The sequence below is a fragment of the Schistocerca nitens genome, chromosome 11, assembly GCF_023898315.1.
Source record: "Schistocerca nitens isolate TAMUIC-IGC-003100 chromosome 11, iqSchNite1.1, whole genome shotgun sequence".
NCBI lineage: Eukaryota > Metazoa > Arthropoda > Insecta > Orthoptera > Acrididae > Schistocerca > Schistocerca nitens.
The window spans coordinates 101,413,016-101,437,046 of record NC_064624.1 but is presented as its reverse complement, the minus strand read 5'-3'; the positions used below and the strand labels follow the sequence as shown (position 1 = coordinate 101,437,046).

General features: G+C 38.9%; 1 long non-coding RNA gene across 4 annotated transcripts in view; it reads right to left on the bottom strand.

Annotated features, from left to right (window-relative positions):
• Nucleotides 1-24,031, bottom strand: part of LOC126213173 (uncharacterized) — a 382,402-nt gene that overhangs the window by 58,739 nt on the left and 299,632 nt on the right. The window contains exon 1 of one of the 4 annotated variants that reach the window (XR_007541098.1): nucleotides 20,763-20,891. The exons of the other annotated variants lie outside the window; for them this stretch is intronic. This is a non-coding gene — a long non-coding RNA (uncharacterized LOC126213173). Of the gene's footprint in view, nucleotides 1-20,762; nucleotides 20,892-24,031 lie in introns of those variants that run through there. 4 annotated transcript variants of the gene reach the window in all.

Below are 24,031 nucleotides of genomic sequence, written 5' to 3'. Positions count from 1 at the left end.
AACAGGTCGCACTAGCGTCCTATATGCTGTCGCCTTTACAGATGAACCACACTTCCTCAAAATTCTCTCTATAAACTCGAGTCAAGCATTTGCCTTTCCTACTAGAATCCTTACATGCTCATTCTATTTCAGATCACTTTGCAATGTTACACCTCGATATTTAAACAACATGACTGTCAAGCAATGCACTACTAATGCTATAATCAAACATTACAGGTTTGTTTTTCTTGCTCATTTACATTAACTCATATATTTCTACTTTTAGAGGTAACTGCCTTTCATCACACCAACTAGAAATATAGTCTAAGTCATACTGTATCCTCCTACAGTCACTCAGTGATGATACTATCCCATACACTACAGCATCATCTGCTAACAGCCACAGATTGCTGCTCACCCTATCTGCCAGATCATTTTTGTATACAGAAAATAACATAGCTCCTATTACACTTCCCTGGGTCACTCCCGATGACACGCTCACCATCGAGAACAACATACTGTGTTCTGTTACTTACGAGCCACTCGTATATTTGAGAACCTATTCCATATGCTCGTATCTCCGTTAACAGTCTGTAGTGAGGCACTGTGTCAAATGTTTTTTTAGAAATCTAGGAATATGGAATCTACATCCTGCCCTTCATCCACAGTTCCAAGGATATCATATGGGAAAAGGAAAAGCCAAGTTTCACATGACACATGAGTGATGCTTTCTAAAACAGTGCTGACTGAAGGACAGAAGCATTTCAGTATTCAGGAAATTTATTACATTTGAATTGAAAATACATTCAGGAACTCTGTAGCAAATCAATGTTAAAGATATTAGTCTGTAATTTTGTGAATCGGTTCTTCAACCTTTCTTACATACAGGAACCACTTACTCTTTATTCCACTCACTTTGGACTTTGAGTTGGGCAGGAGATTCACGATAAATGCAAGCTAAGTACAGGACCAATGCTATAGAGTACTCTTTGAAACCAACCTGGTGACACTTGTTTTCAGCTGTTTCCCTTGTTTCTCTATGCCAGAGGTACACTACCGCTCATTATTTTCGATACACCCTGCTATTTCATATTTAAAACACAAATTGAACATTATTTCTCACAAAATATTATTATGTTAACTTCCACATATATAATACAATCACAATCATTATATTTTACTTTCATTAAAGTACCCTCCTTTGGATTTAATGAATGTCTCACAAAGTAGAAGCATGCGGTCAATCAGTTTTTGTAGGTATCGTGGACTATATGATTCCACAGATCCTTAACAATACTCCAGAGATATTCCTTGGTGGATATATTAACTTCCATGATATATCTGTACACTTCATCCCAGACTATTTAAATGGGATTACAATCAGGGCTTTGAGACAGACATACCATATCATTCAGCACTTTCTGTTCTTCCTTTGATGCAATGTAGTTCTACAGTATGCTGACCAATGTTTCGGGTCATTATCCTGTTTTAAGGTGAACCCCTTCCCTATTAAGTGCAATCCACTTCATATTGCCCGATACTGAAGCATGCGGTGCTACTGCTTCTGATCCATACACCCCTCTATTTTCACTATGTCACCAACTCTATCCCCAGCAAAACAGCCCCAAACCATAATAGAACCTCCACCGTGTTTAACTGTAGGTAGAACACACTTCTGGGCTACCGTTTGCCCTACAAATCGGCGAACAAATATTATCCTTCTGGTTCCAAAAATCTCAAACTCTGATTCATCGGTGAATAACACCTTCATCCACTCTTCCAGTGTCCAACTACGGTGTTTTCTAGCCCATTCAAATCTCTTCTGTTTATCTATGGGCCTGAGAAGGGGTTTCCTTACTGTGACATATCCTTTCAACCCGATTTCAGTCAGTCTCCTTTTTACTATTGCAACAGATATTGTTGTCGTGTTCACTTCTACCAATTCTGCATGAATTTGGGGCGCTGTTTTGAATCTGTTTCTCTTACTGGTTATACTGATATATTTATCTCACTTTTGGTTGTTTACAAGGTCGTCCTGGTCATGGTATGCCCTTATTGCTACCTATTGTCTCCTGGCAGTGAAAGGTGTGTTGCACTCCCCCTACAGACACACTACACTGTTTCACAATTTGGCAAATAGAGAAACCTGCTTGGCTAAGTGCTTCAATACCAGCCAGTTTTTCTACGGACATCTCCACTCGTGAAGCCATACTAGCAGTGTGCACACTTCAATGTCACGAAGGAACTGAAATGCAGGAACCACATGTTACGTATCTTAGCAACGCTTGTCATTCACTGCGGACATAACATCAGTGCAGGGAAAATGCAGGTCCACTAAATGCGGCGTCTGTCGCCAAATAGGTAAACAAACTTATCAGATTGGTACATAATATTTATGTATACAACATTGTTTGTTGGATACTGTTGTATCTCTATGACTACAAACAAAAATCATGACATGTGTACAACTGTTGTACTATTCCTTTGCTTCATCAACCGTACCCACGGTATTAGACCTTATCTACAGAATCTAGATGTCATTTATTGGGTGTACTGAAATTAATTAGCAGTGGTGTATCTGTTATCGTATCTTCCATATGAGGGTCCGTGCAGTGGTCAAACTATCTTCGAATGACTCTAAAACTGTCCTTATACAGGACCAGACAACTTCATCATCACACTCTAATTAAAACTCAATAGAGAAAATATTCTTATCAATGTCTCTTCGATATACGTCCCACGAATTACTAAGCAGTACATGTTGTTAGTGGGTGTCAATAACAGGCAATGGAAATGCCTGAATTCTGTTGCTTAAATCGATCGGGTGAAAGCAGTTCGGAATTCTCAAGGAGTCGGCTGATAGCATTTGTAGGGTTTGGAGGAGGAGGCTAGTGCTCTTTGGGGTGGAGCTGGTGTTCCAAAGTATTCACCATCAACAGTTACCTTCCAATCCTGGAAAGACTACAACAATAGGAGGTGTATTTCTGAGTGTGGGTGTGAATTCTGTCCAGTCATTTTGCGAACACACATACACTACATATGCGCATGCCTTATATCACATAGCAGATCCATTAATTCCAACTGTTTTCATGGAAACTGAGTGTGGTATTTTTGTGCAACTTTTTCCTTTCTGACTCTAAACTGTTCACCATTTTTGCCTTTGTGTATATTTTTGACACAAGTTGGTATGAACCGGCTGGAGGTGGTGTCATAAGTGTATGCTATGTACACAATCCAGTCCCACTGTTGAATCTCGGATTTATTCCCGACTGTAGTTAGATATGGGGCTTTCTGGAGACTTCTCACATTGTTGGGAGGTGAAGGCTATTTTAAAATTAAGACTGAAAAAGCCATTATTCAACTGAGATTCGATCCCACACCTCTTGGTTTTTAGGCATGCACTTTACCATTAAACCACCAGGTCCAACATGTACTTGGATAGTTCACCTACAGATAGCAAATATATATATATAAAAACAAAGATGAGGTGACTTACCGAACGAAAGCGCTGGCAGGTCGATAGACACACAAACATACACACAAAATTCAAGCTTTCGCAACAAACTGTTGCCTCGTCAGGAAAGATATATATATATATATATATATATATATATATATATATATATATATATATATATATATATATATATATATATGTGACATATATGGTGATATCTTTTGATTGCAATTAATTAGAAACTTAAATTATTTACACAGTCAAGGAACCATAGAGCTTAGTGCTTGACATAACTTTCATTGTCATACCTATACCTGCTCCTGAGGAAAAGGTGTCTTGACAGGCAGGCGAACAGCAGACTGGGGCCAATAAATAGCAAAAAAATATTGCTTTATGTGACATAGTAAGAACTCAACAGTTTCTGGATTTTCTTCCTTTACCTGTACTGTGAAACTGTGCTTCTTGCCAAATTTTAATATTGTAAGTCAATGTAAAGCACGCTATAGGATTTGATGAGTGGGTTTTTGGGTGTCAAATATGCGAAATAAGTGGCCATACTGCACGGACTTGGAGAAGCTTAAATATTTTACATTGCCAAGGAACCACAGTAGCTGACAAAAAATTTCAACTTGGCACACTTGATACATGTACCCATTCCCAGAAAAAAGGAGTCTCAACAGATGGATCAATGTTGGGGCCACTCCTGTTCCTTATTTATATAAATAGTATTACGGGTAACTGGAATTGTAAACCCTGACCTTGGTCAGACACTTAATCATTGATCAGATAATCAAACAAATATGAGGAGTCTTCTATTAAAAGAATCCAGCGGTTTGGACAGTCACGTAGAGATTATCCAGGCGAAGACACCATTCGGATACGGTGGGGTGTCACGTAGAGTACAAAGGCGAGTCTGAGCACCTAGCGATGCACTGAATGAACAAACAAGCAACATATTCCACATAAGAAGGTGCTAAAATTAATTCTTTAAGGAAAGTTGGTAAATTGAAACATTTAACAGATGTCTTATATCAACAGAACATAGTTATCGCAGCCCTTCAAGAGTTAACCGGGACACTATCGAATCAGGGAGATATTGAATTTATAAGGGACCACCAGGAGAAAGGGAAATAGAAAATCTTCCCCAATTTGGTGTGGGTTTCTTGGTACACAATAGAATATTTGATTCCACTGACGATCTTTCGTCCAATTCCTCAAGAATGGCATTGTTAACAATTAAGGTGGAAAACAAAAGATACACACTGATAAATATTCATGCTCCAACTAATGTTAAAAATAGAACTGACAAGGATGGAACAGAAAAATTCTGGGATGAACTTGATCAACTAGTAAGGACCATACTAGAAACTAACTAAAATTCTGCTTGGAGACTGTAATGTGAAGACAAGACGAGAGAAGGAATTTCGAGGTGTGGTGGGGCGATGGCCAGCTCATAAACTTATGAACAGGAATGAGGAACGGTTAATTGAATTTTATACTACAAATGGATTGGTGTTTAAGACAACAAGGTTTAAGAGAAGATCACATAAGTTAATGACATGGAAATGTCCTAACGTCAAGCTAGTAGAGTTCCAGATAGATGTAGCCATGGATCAGAAATACCATAAGGAAGTCTATTTTTTAAGTGCTGCGTGGCGTTGATGTTTATTCAGACCACCACATTTCTAAAATTAAAATCTAACTGACGCCTAAAAGAAAAAGCAAACCTCAAAAGTTAGATACAAAGAGAACATATGATCCTAGTTATAATATTAATAATCAAATATATTACGAGAGATCAAGAATACCTTTAAGTGACAATCTAGAAGCCACTGTCAATTGATTAAAAGCCTTAGCTGAAGAAGTAGCTCCTGTATGGAAACGCAAGAAACATGCTTGGTGGAATGAGGAATGCGATGTAGTGATTCAATGTAAACGTAAGACCTGGTTAAATTACCAACAAAAGAGAACTGAAAGCTCCAGGGAGGAATTAATAAATGCTAGATGATCAACTGCCAAAGAAATCAGTTGGGTCAAAAGGCAATTTCATAAGGAATCGCTAAAAATCTATTGAGGATGCTTTCAATCACCACAAAACCAGACATTACTAACAGACATTCAAACAGTACCAGTCGAAATACACTCCACCTACTCTTATGATGAAGGATACAAACAGAAAGGTAGCACACAACAATTACGACAATTCAATGATATTGGCTAAATATTTCAAACAGTTACTAAATAGTGTGGAACCTGAACATCATTCTGAATCTGACCCCTATCCAAGAAACAAAACACATTTAGAAAGACTTATACCACCACTTCCAGATGAAGTACAAGCAGCGATTAACTCACTTCGGAATTATAAAGCAGCAGGTGAGAACCAACTAGTGGCAGAACTTTGGAAATATGCAAATGTACAAATTATCCCGAACTTAAACATCTTACTGACATTTGGAATACTGAGAAGTTACCAGAGGAATGGAATGTTGTGATAATCCATCCACTACACAAAAAAGGAGATAGATTGGATCCAAATAATTATAGGGGTATATCCTGGCTGGATATTACTTATAAAATTTCTTCCAAGGTTCTGTATTTCAGAATTCATGAACAGCTTGATGGTGAACTAGGCGAATATCAAGGAGGCTTTCGTCCAGGACGAAAGCTGTCCTGATCAAATTATTAGTCTCATATGGATAATGAAACATCGAAGGGTCAGGGACCAGAAACTAGTGATCACCTTTGTCGATTTTAAAAAGACCTACGATAGTATCCATCGTGAATCTCTACTGTCAATTCTTAAAGAATTTGGTTTACATCAGAAACGTGTCAACCTCGTTGCAGTCACCCTTCAAAATACTAAAGCTAGAGTAAGGTTCAGAAATGAATTCTCTAACCCTTTTGAGATCCATACTGGCCTATGACAAGGCAATGGATTGTCTCCATTATTGTTCTATTGGGTGCTGGAGAAAATCATGTGTAAATGGAACAAGATATGCCCACCACCTGTTAAGACTGGATGAAAGATTCGACTTAACTGCCTTGCATTTGCAGATGATTTGGCGCTGTTAGCAAACAATATTAATGAAGCAAAGGTTCAGACAGAACAAACAGAACGACTAGCGGCAAAGATCGGATTGCAAATTTCGTTTGAGAAAACAGAAATGATGCCCAGCTTTCTCGGTTGACACATCCCATATCATACTCCATAATGATCAAAAAATTAAAATAAAGTTTAAATATCTTGGTGAGATTATTACCTGGAATGTTAATGAAAGAGTATCAGTAGATAGTAGAACATTAGAACTTCAGTGGTCACAGAGAACAATGTGGCCACCTACTAAAAACAATCTCTCTCAATAAATGCTAAATTTCTACATTACTCCTCCATCGTTAAACTGGAAGCAACATATGCAAGCGAAACACTATTCCGACCAAATACTCAAGCAACTGACAAATTGCAGGAAGTTGAGATAAGAATACTCCTAACAATTATCAGTAAGAAACATCAAGTTAATGGGCAGAGGAGACTTTTGCCAAATTCAGTAGTGTATAAAGAAAGTGAATCCATTTTTGATAAAATGCAGAAAATAAGGATTGCATTTTTCGGCCACATATCTCACCTTCCAAATACTAGAATCCTGAAGCAACTTTTTGACTACTTCTGGAACAGATAAAACCAAAAACATCTGGTTTAAAGAAGTACAAAGTGATCTGGATGAACTGAACATCACCACACACCAAATTCAACAAAGTGAAGAGAAACTGCTTCTGAAGAACAAATACACACGGCTGAGATTCAAACCATCAGAATGGAAGAAATATGTCATACCTGCAGAAGAACGAGCAGCCAGATCACTGCGAATGAAGAAGTATTGGAAAACGAAGAAATTGCTGACTGCTAAGACCTAAATTTAATCATTGTAGACTCTGTTGTATTATGTTTGATTTTAGTGCTCCAATGTGGGCATAAACTATGTAAATAAATAAATAATTATGGATAACTCTAAAATATTTCTGTTCCTGATAATACTAGCTTGGTAGTAAAGGATGTTGCGCACAACATTGGCTCGGTTTCAAATAGTGCAGTTCACGACATAAGTTCATGGCCTGTAGAAAATAAACTAACGCTAAATCACAGTAAGACTCAGTTTTAACAGTTTCTAACACAATTCCACAAAACCTGACATTTTAATTTCACAGAATGGGCATATGATTAGTGAAACTGAACAGTTCAGATTTCTAGGTGTTCAGATAGATAGTAAACTGTCGTGGAAAGCACACGCTCACGATCTTGTTCAAAGACTTAATGCTGCCATTTTTACGATTCGAATGCAATCTGAATTGAGTGATCGCCCGACATGAAAATTAGTCTACTCTGCCTATTTTCATTCACTTATGTCGTATGGTATTATGTTTTTGGGGTAACTATTCCCATTCTAAAAGGATAGTTTTGGCCCAGAAACAGGTGGTTCGAGCAATAAGTCGTGTAAGTTAACGAAACTCTTGTAGACCCCTGTTCACAGGTCTGGGTATTTCGACATTGGCCTCTCAATATATATATTCCTTACTGTCATTTCCTGTTAACAATATTAGCTTATTTCCAAGAATAAGCAGCTTTCACTCAGTTAATACTCGGCAGAAATCAAACCCGCATTTGGATTGGACTCCCTTAACTCTTGTGCAGAAAGGCGTGCAGTATACTGCTGCAACCATTTTCAAGAAGTTACCACTAGAATTCAAAAATTTTGCAGTAATCCATGCGCTTTCAAATCTAAACTAAAGAGTTTCCTCATGGGTAACTCCTCCTATTCTGTTGAAGAGTTCCTTAAAAATTAAGCTGATTCTTACGTTATATTGCTGACTGGGTTTACTGAAACTTATGGCTTGACGTTTTTCAGGCTAATACACATTTTATCTTTATCTGTTATTACTTTTATGTTGTAATGTCATGTACTGACACGTTACAGGACCTTGGAGATTTGCTCCTCAATTTGGTTTTACAGAACTTGACGCGTAAATAAATAAAATAAAAATGGCCGCACGGGTAGGCAGACAGACGGACGGATAACATAGTGATTCTGTATGGGTTCCATTTTTATCAGCTGAGATACGGAACTCTAAAAATGAGGAATTGTGCAGTTTATTAATAATGTAAGGCACATAGGCCCACATTTTGCATGTATTGTTACATATTAGTACATATATTTTGTTTGTGTTGTATTATTGTTTATTTGAGGTATTCCTTGGGCGACGTGTGGCATTAGAAATTTGTCAGCAAATGCCTTTATGTCACACCAAGTACACGACAGAGCTTCCAACTCTACATGGATGTCTTAAGGAGCGCCTCAGAGTAAGAGATATCTAACACTGTCAATGAAAGCTACACGCAAAAATGCTTCTGTAAAAACTTGTACAGAAAAGCTGACAGTGAGTACTAAAAGTTGCTCTGATGTATATACAGAGGTAGCATATAACAAGGTACTCTGTTATCTAATTCTGTCAATAACTATTTCCCAGTATGAAGGAGTAAATAATAATGATAAATAATAGTAAAGAATATAGTGAAAAGGAAAACACTTTAAGAGTAAAAAAAAATTTAATAGATTTTACATACAGCAGACTCTCTCACATGGCAGTCCTGGAGTGTAACATGAATCTGCAATGGAAGAAATTTGGTTTGACAGTTAAAATAGAAAATAATTACTAACACCTTGCTACACATATTTGTAATCAAAATTTACTATATTTTTGTCATCTCATGCCTTGGAGTTAGATATCTGGACTATACTGAAACTTATAATACATGAGGGGACTAAGTATTTGCATCAAGAAATCACTACAGGAATTTATTACCCTTTTCTGTTTGGACTTTGATCGTGTAGCAAATTTATCAAGACTGAAGATTATTTTATTACACCACTGGCCATTAAAATTGCTACATCACGAAGATGACGTGCTACAAGCGCAAAATTTAATCGACCGGAAGAAGACGCTGTGATACGCAAATGATTAGCTATTCAGAGCATTCACATAAGGTTGACGACGGTGGCGACACCTACGACGTGCTGACACGAGAAAAGTTGCCAACCGATTTCTCATACACAAACAGCAGTTGACCGGCGTTGCCTGGTAAAACAGTGTTGTGATGCCTCGTGTAAGGAGGAGAATTACGTACCATCATGTTTCCGATTTTGATAAAGGTCGGATTGTAGCCTATCGCGATTGCGGTTTATCGTATCACGACACTGCTGCTCGCGTTGGTCGAGATCCAATGACTGTTAGCAGAATATGGAATCGGTTGGTTCAGGAGGGTAATACGGAACACCGTGCTGGATCCCAGCAGCCTCGTATCACTAGCAGTCGACATGACAGGCATCTTATCCGCATGACTGCAGCGGATCGTGCAGCCACGTCTCGATCCCCGAGTCAACAGATGGTGATGTTTGCAAGACAACAACGATCTGCACAAACAGTTCGACGCAGCAGCATGGACTATCAGCTCGGAGACCACGGCTCCGGTTACCCTTGATGCTGCATCACAAGCAGGAGCGCCTGCAATGGTGTACTCAATGACGAACCTGGGTGCACGAATGGCAAAACGTCATTTTTTTGGATGCATCCAGCTTCTGTTTACAGCATCATGATAGTCGCATCCGTGTTTTGCGACATCGCAGTGAACGCACATTGGAAGCGTGTATTCGTCATCGCCATACTGGCGTATCACCCGGCGTGATGGTATGGGGTGCCATTTGTTACAAGTCTCTGTCACCTCTTGTTCACACTGACGGCACTTTGAACAGTGGACATTTCAGATGTTTCACGGCCCGTGGCTCTACCCTTCATTCGATCCCTGCGAAACACTACATTTCAGCAGGATAATGCACGACCACATGTTGCAGGTCCTGTACGGGCCTTTCTGGATACAGAAAATGTTCGACTGCTGCCTTGGCCAGCACATTATCCAGATCTCCCACCAACTGAAAACTTCTGGTCAATGTTGGCCGAGCAACTGGCTCGTCACAATGCGCCAGTCACTACTCTTAATGAACTGTGGTATCGTGTTGAAGCTGCAGGGGCAGCTGTACCTGTACAAGCCATCCAAGCTCTGTTTGACTCAATGCCCAGGCGTATCAAGGCCGTTATTACGGCCAGAGGTGGTTGTTCTGGGTACTGATTTCTCAGGATCTATGCACCCAAATTGCATGAAAATGTAATCACGTCAGTTGTAGTATAATATATTTGTCCAATGAATACCCATTTATCATCTTCATTTCTTCTTGGTGTAGCAATTTTAATGGCCAGTAGTGTACATGCGGAAGACAAATAAGTAATAAAATAACATCACTGTTTGTGGGAGCACCTTCCTACAAAGAGCAAGGGTAAGCTATTATCATGGAAAACCTGACAGTCTTATCAACTGACCAACACGTATATTCAAAATTCAGGGTATCTGAGTAACTACTGGCTCTTCAGACTAGGTTTAGGCACTTGGCAGATAAAACATCTGGCAACTGTAAGAGTCTGCTACAAGATGAGAAGTAGTTAGATTATCACAATAGGAACTGGCAGAAAGTTAAGGAGAAGTATTTTAGGCATATACGAACCAACATACAAGATGTAATTGGTATAAGCTGCCAAAAAAAAAAAAATCATGTTAGTAAATCACAACCAAATGATTTAAAACATCTAGTAAAATGTTTGTCCATTTCCTACAAATGTTCCAGGAAAAAAAAAAAAAAAAAGAGTTCGACTCAGGACAATGTTTTTGGAAAAGTTGACACTGGACAGTGCACACGGATTAGATGTGACTTGTGGAAACATTATGCATAGTAGACTGGAAGAATCCATTGAAGAGAATCAAAAACTAAGGGAGCCTGTCCCACACGTCCTCCAACACAGGTACGCTTATGTAAGCGATCGGTTCGCATTATTTACTGCTGCGCAGGGGCGGTGGCAAGGGGTTAGCTATGGGGCTATGTATTTCAAACACATTTCAACAAAAGAATAAGAGCAGCAAATAGCTTACTATCTAAACCAATAAATATCATTTAACTTAAAAAGGGCATCTTATTATTTATTAATATACACTAGATGATTATTAACTTAAAAAGGGCATCTTATTATTTATTAATATACACTGGATGATTATTAAAGTACGAATACCACCTACAATAATCAAGGAAGCTAAATAGGCCTATGCTGGGTATGCCTACCAACACAAACTGCTGACCCCAGACAAAAAAATTCGAAATTGCTGGACATCTGGGACAAATCGTATTAATTTCACGAGCACACACATTCTGTAGACATGTTACCAAAAACTATTACCAAAAACTACTTTAAGCAACACCAAATTTTAACAAATTGTCGGTGGAAGACCCCAACTCTCGTTTAGTTAAGCGATATTCCATTCCCCCAAAAGCCCCCCTAGACCGACTTCTAGGATCACCCCTGCCCCTGCGCATAAAGATATAGCGAGAGTGAATCGGAAACAGGTAGGCAACAACAGATCGCATGGTAAACAAAATACTCATCACAGATTGAACCGTGTTTGACTCACGACAGAATAACTAATTTTCATAATGTGCACACGAGGAATGAACACAATCCATGCCAAGTAGTAGCAACACATTTTCAGTACCACTTTTCTGTAAATGTACGGGCAGGTATAATCGATGATTTAATTATTGGGCCTTACGTTTTACCTGCATGATGGATTCCTAACAATTACCGAAACTATCTAGAGGAGACATTGCTAACAACTTCATTGGAAAATGTTCCATTAGCCATATGTCACAACACATGGTTCCTCCATGGCGGTGCTCCACCCCACACTGGTCACACAGTATGGAGGTTTTGAATGGACGATTTCTAGGACAATGGATAGGATGTTTTTGTGCACATTGATGGCCAACATGCAGTCCTGATTTAAATCCACTGGATTTTTTTCCTTTTCGGGCCCTATGAAGGGAATTACTTATGTCCAGAAAGTAAATAGTGTGGATGAACTTACACAGAGGATATTCGATGCTACCAATACCGTGAAGGCAAATGAGCACACGTGTGAATGAGTGTGACAAGACTGGGTTTGCCATCATGAAGCACGTGTTGAAATGAATGGCGGGCATTTTGAACACTGGTGTAACACTAAACAAAGTAATGTGGGTTTCATTACAGTACTATTGTAGCAAAGGGAAACAACCTGAATTTAATTTTCATTGCAGTTTTATTGTAAAAAGAGAAAACAGTTGATTGTAATTAATGCACAACAAATTATAATTGATTCATTTTGTACTATGGGAAACACATTTTATTTTATGTAGCTTTTCTTTACTACCATGACCTCCTTTATGGTAATGTTGTAAAAGAGAAAACATCTGGTTGTACTTAATTCATTGATTATGTAAAATGGATTATATGTTGTCAACCAGCCAGTGACTGTTTAAACTGCTTGTTTCGGTAGTATTTTAATACCTAGACACCACGCAGCATTCTTGTACACGTCCAATGCTTACATTGCTCTGGTTCATCCAGTAACTTTCTCTGACCACTGTGTCAATGTCTTTAACAGACAAGAAACACTGTATGCCGTCAGATGACAATGTAAACAGAAGTGCATCAACTATCAAACCCACAAATATCTGCCTTTTAGGAACACAAAAATAAAGAATGTGATACAGTGATATCTCAATAGTTTTTTTTTTTTGTCAAGCACAATGACATGTACCTGCTGTATAATTATGGCAGCTTCTATCATTTACACCCTGTATAAGTGTGACTGGATGGTGGCCTAAGGACTTTGTGCCCTGATTAGGAGGTACCATTTGTTAGGGTCTATTATGATGAACCAAATGATGTAAAAATTCATGACGAATCTTAACATTAGTATTGAGGTCAAGTAATGTTTCTTCTTCCTTCTTTTCATTAAAAAAAGAGGGAGGGGGTGAGCACCTACATGGTGTAGATTAATGTAGCACGAAATCTTTCTCTCCTTGCTACAAGGAAGAACCTACGAGGTTAAGTTAATTATTATACACAAAGTAGTTATAAAATTTTATTGTAATCAAACAGGAAACTTAACAAGAACATCATTTTTCGACATAGCCTCCGTGCGTTTCAACACACTTGGTCCATCGTTGTATAAGCCTCCTGATTCCCTCATAAAAGAAGGTTCTCAGTTGAGCTGTGAACCGGGAATGCACCGCTTCTTTCACTGCTTCATCCGAGGCAAATCGACGGCCCCTTAATGCCTGTTAGATTGGATCAAACAAGTGATAGTCAGAACGGGCAAGATCAGGATTATATGGAGGATGATCCAGTACTTCAAATTTGAGTTTCTGGGGCGTTTCAGCAGTGTGGGCAGCAGTATTCAGAAGGGTTTTGTCGTGCAACAACACAACACCTTTTGACAGCAATCCTCAGCATTTGGGCATTTGCTTCGAACTGCAGGCTTTAGCCTGGTAGTAAATATCTCACTATAACGTACATTGTTTATTGTTGTGCCCCTTTGCCCATAATGTTCCAGTATTGGGCCTTGTGCATCGAAAAAAACAGTAAGCATCAGTTTTCCTGCGGACGGTTGTCTCTTGAACTTTTTCTTGCATGGCGAATTTGGTTGTTTCCATTCCACACTCTGCTGTTTACTTTCCAGCTTGTAATGACGGATCCATGTTTCGTCACCAATAATGATCTTGTCTAAGAAGTTGTTCCCTTCATTACCATACCAATCCAAATATTTTTTGCAGGTGTCCAACCGCATTCGTTTATGCAACTGTGTGAGTTAATTTGGGACCCATCTTGCACAAACTTTATGAAACGCAAGTCTGTTGTGGATGATTACATAGGCAGAACTGTGACTAATTTGCAGACGATGTGCCCCTTCATCAATAGTTAATCGTCTATCTAAGAGAATCATTACACATGAATGCTCAGTGGTTTCTTCATTTGTGGCGGTAAACGGTTGTTCGGCTCCTTCATCGTGTGTAACACTTGTGCGATCATTTCACAATTTTTTCAATCCATTCCTAGACACTCCATTGTGGCAAAACACTATTCCCGTACTGTACTGAAAGTCTTCGATGAATTTCGGCCCGATACGCCTTCTGACCACAAAAAATGCATCACTGAACGTTGCTCTTCTTTGGTGCAAATAGACAGCGGAGCAGCCAATGAACAAAGTATGCGTCATCAACGTAAAATGACAGTACTACCAAAATAAACAAAAATATAACTAAATTGTGGATAACAATTGACTTACCGACGTATCTAATAGTAATTAAACCCTTTTTTCTCTGCAGAGACACAATTCTTTTCCTTTTTTTCCCCTGCTACAGACACTGGCTAGTTTTTGGCTGGAATTGCTCAGAAGGGAGAGTCCTCCAGAAATGGTAATGCTAACAGTAATCAAAATGCTTGAAGAAAAGGAACATCCTCTAAGTCTTCTATGAGAGGTAAGTTATAATTTACTGATGTTGGTGCCTTAACAAGTGTAGATTAAGGTTATTATATGAATAAATGATTAGGTCTCTCCAACAACAAATTACATACGAAGTTCTTATGTTGTATAAGTTAAAATGGGTTTTGTATATTACGTGACAAAACTGGGTTTATACTGTTTTATACTGGGTGGCAGTAATATTAATTGGTATGGATTTTCAGGGGAGGTTAATTTAACTTACTTCACGTAGTTACATTAATTGCTTAACCTGGTTTAACTAAAAGATTAATGATTAAGCAAGACATGCTAACAGCTAATTGGCTCTCTTTGCAGTGTAGTCCACAGAAGTAGTGAAACAATGTCAGTACAGATAGTTTATGATCAGGCTTATTACAGTTTTACCACACTTACTGAAGTCAAGGAAAATAATCAGTTTCTGAGCTTAAACACATTTTCTTCAATTCCTTTTACTTAAACTTTCATGTTAATTATGTCTGCTTTTTAAAAGGCACACGTTCCTGTTATATAAGGTAAACATATGCATTTTTTCTCTTGCTATTATCATTTCTTATTATTTTCCTCATCATTACTATCATTTTCATTTTATTTTCAAAATTCACATAACCACTTGAGTCTTACGGAGAACGTGTTGTTTGTGAGCTGTTTGCATCATCATAGCTGTTTCTGCTATGTTCTTGACAAGTAACGGAAACAGATACGATGATTAAAACAGCGCACAAACAACATGCTCTCAGTAAAACTCAAGTGTACAAACAATTGACTCGGTTCAAAATCAGAGAAATGGCCACTGAAGATCTGCCTCATTCCAATCGCCCTTCGACTGCTCGAAGTGAGGACAATGTCAGCAAAATGCGTGATGTGATTAACAAAGATCTATGCAGGCAACTGACCAATTTGAGGACATGCCAGGGTTGTCCTGGAGCTCAATTCAGTGCATTTTGACTGTTGATTTGGGGAGGTGTAAAGAGGCAGCAAAGTTTGTGCTGGAAATTATCACAGATCAAAAGGATCATCACGTTTGAGCCTGTCACAAACTGAAGGATACATTCAAAGACGATCTAAACTTTTTCAACAATATCATCACAGGTGATGAGAAACAGTGCTATCAGTATGATCCAGATAGTACGCAATAGTCAATTCTATGGAAGTTAACTGGCCCACATTGTCCTGAAAAAGCTCGGCAAGTGAAATCGAACGTGAAGACACTGTCAATTTTTTCTTTTTTACATCAAACGGATTGCACACTCATAATTTGTCCCTCAAGACCATACAGTAAACACCAATTCTATATGGAAGTTATGAAAAGTCTGCACAGGAGTTTGGAGTGAAAACGTCCAACTTTGTGGGATTCCAGCAATTGGTCCCTGCATCTTGTCAACACTAACACACACACACAGCTCTCGGTGTTCATCAGTTTTTGTCCTCAGCAAAGACGACTACCTTGACCCCGTGCCTTCTTCGCCAGATTTACCACCCTCTGACTTCTTCCTGTTCCTGAGGATAAAAAGAGACTTGAAAGGAAAGTTTTCTGCCGATATCAAAGATGTAAGACGCAGTGTCACGAAGGTATTAGCACTTCACAAAGAGGACGAATTTAGAAGGTATTGCCAACACTGGAATAAACATTTGGACAAGTGCATTAATGCTAATGGAGTGTACTTAGAAGGAGGTCAAGGTTGTGTTTGAAAAACAATAAAGTAAATGCTTTCTACAAAGAAATTCCAGTGATTTTGGGGTCCCCCCCCCCTTTTGTATTCACTAGTCCCACCCCCACCGTGTCACATAGAACTCCTAGAAACAGCTTCCTGAAAATGTATATGCACCCTTCTAAATGTGAGTTATTACTGCCAACACTAAGGCACTGTTTCTCGCCTGAAATCTTGGTTGCGGTGGGAGATTGCTAAGCAATACGGCTAGGGATATAAGTCAGGTCAAATGGCAACAACGTGGTTGAAGATAAGTTGGGAGACACTACAAATGTGGATACCACACTAAGAATGTTTACAATTTGAGCATGAAAAACTTTGTGATTACTGAAAAGAACAGACCGCTTCCCATATACTCCATTCTACATTACACAAAATGTAATCAGTGTGTGTGTGTGTGTGTGTGTGTGTGTGTGTGTGTGTGTGTGTGTTTGGGGCTGACAGGTGAAAATGTAATTTCACTGATTAGCAAGGACACTGCAATGGGGTTTGTCATTGAGTGAACACTATTTGATCATGTGGTGCAATACAGTGCTATTTTTCCCCATTCTGTTTTGTCAGCTTTTTGGAACAGCAGATCTAGTGCTGTCCATTGCTTTATTGTGATCTTGTCCCCTTGTGACTATTTAATACAAAATGTCAATTCCTCTTCTTAGTACTATCGAGGCTTAGGTCTATTATTACATATCTTATTGTCATCATTATTAAACGTGATATGTGATACCAATATGGATAATGTGGAAATTATCATCTGTGCTTCTGGTACCTGTGGGCTAGTTTATATCAAATCGCCAAAAGACTTTGACATCAAAGTGTCAGGTATTTATTATTTAAAGTATATACCCACAGAGTAAACAAAAAGTAGGCCTAATAAATTTAATATTCTGTTGAAGCACAGGTTATTTGTTTTTCAAATAACAAGAGAAGCATTTTTTGAGATTGCCATGAAACTTCAAAACTACTGTTGCTAGAAATCTGAAACTGATGTTAACATAAATGACTTAGATCGAAATAAATTCACCGAATCCAAGTAACTTGACATCAGTTGTTACAATACGGATGTCCTACCAGATGGTCACGTGATAATTTGTGCCCGACGGAGACTCGAACCCAGTTTTCCCACTTATCACATGTGCTCGCCTCAGGATTAGGCTGTCTGTACTTGCCTCCCAGACCGACCAGCACCTATGGTGTCGGGATGAAGACAACGTAACGTATAGAAGTTTGTGTCGATCCAAGAGGTGTGCACAGATAGCTTCATTCTAAGGCAACCGCTCACGATAAGCAGGGTATCTGGGTTCGAGTACCAGTCCGGTGCAAATTTTCAAATGTCACCAACAGGTAAAACATTTGTACCTAAAATAGCTGACACCAAATAATTCACATTCAGTTAATTTATTTTGATCTGAATTCAAGCGGCTGTTAATCATTATTAATGTAATACTCCATATTGGTGCAGGCCCTAGATTAAAATGAATAGGTCTCTATTCTATACAGTCTTATTCCCACTAATGCAGGCATACAGAATTAAGCTGCAGGCATTCAGTGATGAAAGTAAGGCTACAGTATAGCAACGCAGTGTTTGGATCGGTCCAGGAGGTATGAACAGATAGCCTCATGGTAAGAGGACTCCTTGCGATAAGCGGGAAATCCGGGTTCGAGTCCCAGTCTGGCGCACATTTTCATATAACACCAGAAGGTACAACACCTGTACCTAATACAATGGCACCAAGTTATTCCTAATTAGGGAATTAATTTCAAACAGTTGTCAATTACCATCAACATAAATAATGTAAATGTCTAGGTTTGAGCTTTGATTAGAAATCTAAAGTGATGCTCAATTTTGTATTTTTTTTTTAAAAGTTTGGTAAGTGTCAAAACAGTCCTTTTGTTTACATACAATGGGTTAAATTTCAAGATAAAGAAAGCAAGGGTACTTGAGATACAATGTTAAGACCATTCTATTATGTACATTTTAAGTTGTTTAAGTAACAAGCTGCGAAATGATGACTTTTCTTCAGGACTGATAACCTCACCGTTTGGTCCCCTCTCCCAAATCGACCAACCAACAACTTTCCTCCAGAAGCAAAGCTATGGTATTAGTCTTACTAAGAACTGAACTACATCTTTATCAATCCTATATATAGTATGAATATGATGATATATTTAAGTAATAAAAGTTACCCACGGTAGAAACAGAGGCTAACAATGACTTTAATGAACATCATTTGCATTTTGTTCGGAAAGGTTTAAGCAATCCTTTTCTCCCACAGGAGAATAAAAATGAATAAAATAATATTACACAAAGCAGTCACTTGAGCTATGTTACCTGAAGTCTCATTTGTAAGATGCCAAGATGCCTTTCGTTTGGATTTTACAACAAATTGTAAACAAGAACAAACAAAGTGGTTATTATGATATTTTATCAAAAATCAAAGTACAGACTCTCCCAATGGCCGTACTGGGCTCAGCTTACCCTAGAATACAACGAGTTAAGATGTGTAAGATATTTCAAGATATAGATAAGGAAAAACAATGAAGCTGTTGATCCTTTTGGGCACAGAACACTAACTTTTAATTTCTTTGAATGTTGGCAAGCAACATACTATCAACTTTGAAAAATGTTAAGCTACTCTCGGTTCAAGCAGATGCAATCAATCGAGGTTCAATGACACATTTTCTGTAGAAGTCTTCTGTTTAGGAATGGTCTATGGTCTGTGCACCTGATTTATCATTCACAGCATATGGCTTAAGTGCAACCTAAAATTAACACATTGGAATGAGAGAGGGAAGTCTCTGGGATGATTTCTGAATCGCTTGGTTCTGACAGTATTCCTTTGTTCAAAACAGATTCCGACAATGGTTTCTTGAGCTATTATTGCACAGCTGTTTGTGTGTCATAATTTCATTTTCAAATCAACATCGCATTAGCAGAAAGTCTGTTGTCACTGGCCCATAAATATGCTATAAGCACTTTTACAATTTGTTATGAGAAGACAGTGAATGCTGCTTCATTATTGTTGAAGTCTTGTGAATGCTGCCATTTTAAGATAGGCTGTTGAATGGAAAACATTAAATATCACTGTGTTGCATTTTACGCATTCTAAAATGTCTATGTGTAATACATGTATCCGAGTTCAGTATTATCCTCATTGCAGTATGCAACCGAAGGATGCATTGTGGATTGGCAGACGGTCCACCGGTAAGACTGAATTTCATACATCAAAGCACAAATGAGTAATTTTCAGCAAAATTATAGGTTATGAGAACTTGTGAGTCATCTTGTATCATAAGAAAACTGATTGCCCCTTAATAACATTAGGGACCCATGACCTCAGCAGTTTGGTCTCATAAGACCTTACCACAAATTTCCAAAAAATTTCTCCAATAACATAACAGCGTAACTTTCATCTAAAATTAGAATAGAAGCTACACCAAAACTTCCACTCCTCATTATTGATGATCACTTGTAACTTAAGAAAAATCAATGTAGTGCAGTAGACTTGTACATTTAAAAATCAATTCCCCTTTCTACTCATCCTCTCCTCACCTTCAAATTTTATCAATGGCAAACAGAAATACGGCAGCAATATATTTTTCTTAGAAAAATAAAAAGTGTGTTTTTGAGATTTTCAAATGGATTTTTTCTTCAATTTTTTAAAGTAAAATTTAATCTCACAGTAATTAACGCATAGTTCAGGTGCTTTCAACTGACAAGAGTTAACTATCTAGCTTCAATAGTTAAAGAGCTAAATGCAGAAATATTTCTCAAAAGGTTTGGAAAATCACGCAGTTTCTCACGATTTCGAAGAAAAAACTCTAGCATAGGTAAACGCTGTTGGAATTCGCGGTGTTTGTTAACTACCTGGGTATGGTCAGATGTTCAAAAAATCTGACACAACTGAGACATCAAGGTCCAAAACTTAATCAAATTTGTCTGATCTAGTATGATCTACGCTGGGTACAAAATTAAGGCAGTGGAAGAAGCGTTAGAGTAGTGGTATGAGTGAGATGAAGTTCAAATGTATATTATGAGCTTAAATTACGGCAAAACTGAAAGCATCTGTCTGTCTGCCAACGCGTATGCATTTTTCAATGTAACGTGACGTACCTAACATAGTTTCAAAAATAAACGAATAACAAGGATGATAAATACCTGCATCGCATTACATGCTCATTCTTCAAGTTACTGTACTATTTGTTCAAAGGCCTTGATTAACAGCAAAAGTAGTACACTAGTGATGTACAACCACTTACAGCCATGTATTAAAATGTGCAAAAACTGCAGATCTTCGGTAACGTTTTTTGAATTCAAATCATGCATGACTGAACACAGTATTATTAATTTGTTTTTGTTTGTAACCAGCAACAAACATATCGCTCCACATATTATTACGGATTTACGGAATAACTCTAAAACAAATGAACAGAGACCAAAGCTACCAACGTACTACGTAGCTTTGGCGACAAAAACCGAATCGTTGCTTACCCAACAGCTGAAGGCAGATCAAAATCGCGAAAGTATCACTACACCCTCCTCTATATTACAATTTTCTTTTTTTAAGTTGTTTCAAACATTAATTCTATTTCTAAAGGCGTTTAAATTACGTGAACCTGTTGTATCTTCATTTTAGTTCATCGAAAATCACTCTCTCACTGACATGGAAGTGAGAATTTTTTTATATCGAGACTGCTTTTTCAAATTCTTTCGATCGCCCATTTGCTGCATCAGTCATTGCTAGACTCCCGAAAATCTGTTTCGGTTACGCATGTCAGTGTAACTTCCTGTGTGTATAGAGTGAGTCATGCATTTCACACGTTCACAGTGGTTTGCAGACTGCAGTGCAGAGAATTAATTCAACACTGGTCACTGTGTACTCTAAACACTCATGAGTTATGTCCGATGCGCGACTGTTTGATCAGGAGCGTCAAAGTAATTCTCCTGTGCCACTATTGCTTGCAGTAGAAACATCATTTTCAGAAGGCGAAATGTTTAGTTCAAGTTGCGTCGATCGCGGTGTCACCAGCAATCCACTTTTTCTGTTTGTCTGTCCACTCGGTCATGCGTAAATAAATTCATAGAAAAAAGTGAACAGTGAGATGAATGAAGTGCACAGAAAACTAATATAGGTGAACTTGAAAGACGTAATCATGTTAGATAATTCCTTGCATACCGGCCATGGCTTTCATGTAAGTTACAACGGTAAATCGTTATTGACTAAAAGAAGTCTGTCACTTAGTTAACATGGGTTGGAGGCATAGCATGAAAGCAGCTCAAAGTATTTTGGACTATTGGCTTATTAAGAAAGCTTCGAATCCTTACTAAAAGGTTGAACAATATTTTGTGCGATGTAGATTGTACCATAAAAAAATGATACAGAACTAAATTATCGACCTACTATGAATATAAATCCGTCCAGGCGATAGCAGTGTCACCTGCCAAGGAATAACGTAGTGCAGCAAATGCACGGTATATGTTGTATCGGTGAGCATGCTGTCTGTGTGTACAATGGGGAAGGTACATGATCTATTTGAGATTGGGCGAGGGCAGACTGTAACGGCCCGGAGGCTTGGCACGAGCATTTCGGAAACAGCACAACTTGTCAGGTGTTCAAGGAGTGCTGTGATTAGTGTCTTCAACATGTGGCGAAACCGAGGTGGAACCAAGTCCAGATGTCAGAGGGTTGGGTGGCCACCCCTCATTACAGATGTTGGACTTTGTAGGCTGAGTAGACTCGTAAAACAGGACAGGTAGCAACCTGTGCCATCGGACGTTAATCTGAGTAGAGTACAAGTGTGTCTGAACACACAGAAGACGGAACACTCCTAACGAAGGGCCTCTGATGCTGACGACCCTGGCAAGTGCCAATGTTAACATTATAATGTCGGTAACTACGACTGAAATGGACTCGTGACCATCGGCACTGGACGTTGGGGTAGTGGAAGAGCATTGCACAGTGTGATGAATCCCAGTCTTTCAGGGAACGGCTCCTTGACACCAATACTTCAGGATGGATACAAGCTGGTGGCAACTACATTGTGCTCTGGGGAACTTTCATGTAAACATCCATGGGTCCAGCGGAGCTTGTGGAAGGCACCATGAGGGCCAAGGAGTATTGTACACCCGTTGCAGACCACATAGTTCATGATGTTCATGTTTCCTGATGGCAGTGGCATTTTTCAGCAAGATAATGCACCATGTCACAATGAAAAGAGTGTGATCGAGTGTTTCAAGGAATACAGTGGCGAGTCCCAATTGATGTGCTGGCCCCCCAACCCTCGAGATGTGAACCCGATCAAACCCATCTGGGATGTGACTGAAACTGACTTTTCTGGAGACTAGAAATCTACTCTGTAGGAATCAGCATGGGTTTCGAAAAAGACGGTCGTGTGAAACCCAGCTCGCGCTATTCGTCCACGAGACTCAGAGAGCCACAGACACGGGTTCACAGGTAGATGCCGTGTTTCTTGACTTCCGCAAGGCGTTCGATACAGATCCCCACAGTCGTTTAATGAACAAAGTAAGAGCATATGGACTATCAGACCAATTGTGTGATTGGATTGAAGAGTTCCTAGATAACAGAACGCAGCATGTCATTTTCAATGGAGAGAAGTCTTCCAAAGTAAGAGTGATTTCAGATGTGCCGCAGGGGAGTGTTCAAAATGGCTCTGAGCACTATGGGACTCAACATCTGTGGTCATAAGTCCCCTAGAACTTAGAACTACTTAAACCTAACTAACCTAAGGACATCACACACATCCATGCCCGAGGCAGGATTCGAACCTGCGACCGTAGCAGCCGCGCGGTTCCTGACTGAGCGCCTAGAACCGCTAGACCACCGCGGCCGGCATTATCTCTCTTTTCTGCACAATTCGATGATAACAAAATCTACAAACTATTAATTTCTATCTTTTGTGGGCATTCGTAGGTGTGCGACCCATGCTTTACAATGCTACAGACAGAACAGACAAGGCAGTTAGCATAGAAGCAGAACTGAACATATCATAATGCTATGTTAACATTAGGAGAAGAATTTTGGCACATAGTGCAGACACTACAGGCTATAGTGACAGATGACCACAAGCATAAACAAACTAGAATTTTGACTGCCAGAGGGAAGAAGAATGGTGTGCAGAAACAAACCCCGCCTTCCTTTCACATGGCAACAGCCAACAGTATTGTCAAAGGGATCACCCATCTCTTCTAACGTTGTAAGGTTCGTAATCGAAATCCATAACAGATCAGGATTAGTAGCTTCACTTATTTCAAAATCAGAAAACAATAAGCAACACATGACACAAAATATTTGGGGGAAAGCTACAGCTCAACTGCTCGCTGATGTTAGCGGACTATTGTTAACGACTTAGTGCAGGCCTGATATCTAGCAGTATTCGATACAACCACTGCTCAAAACATACTCCTCC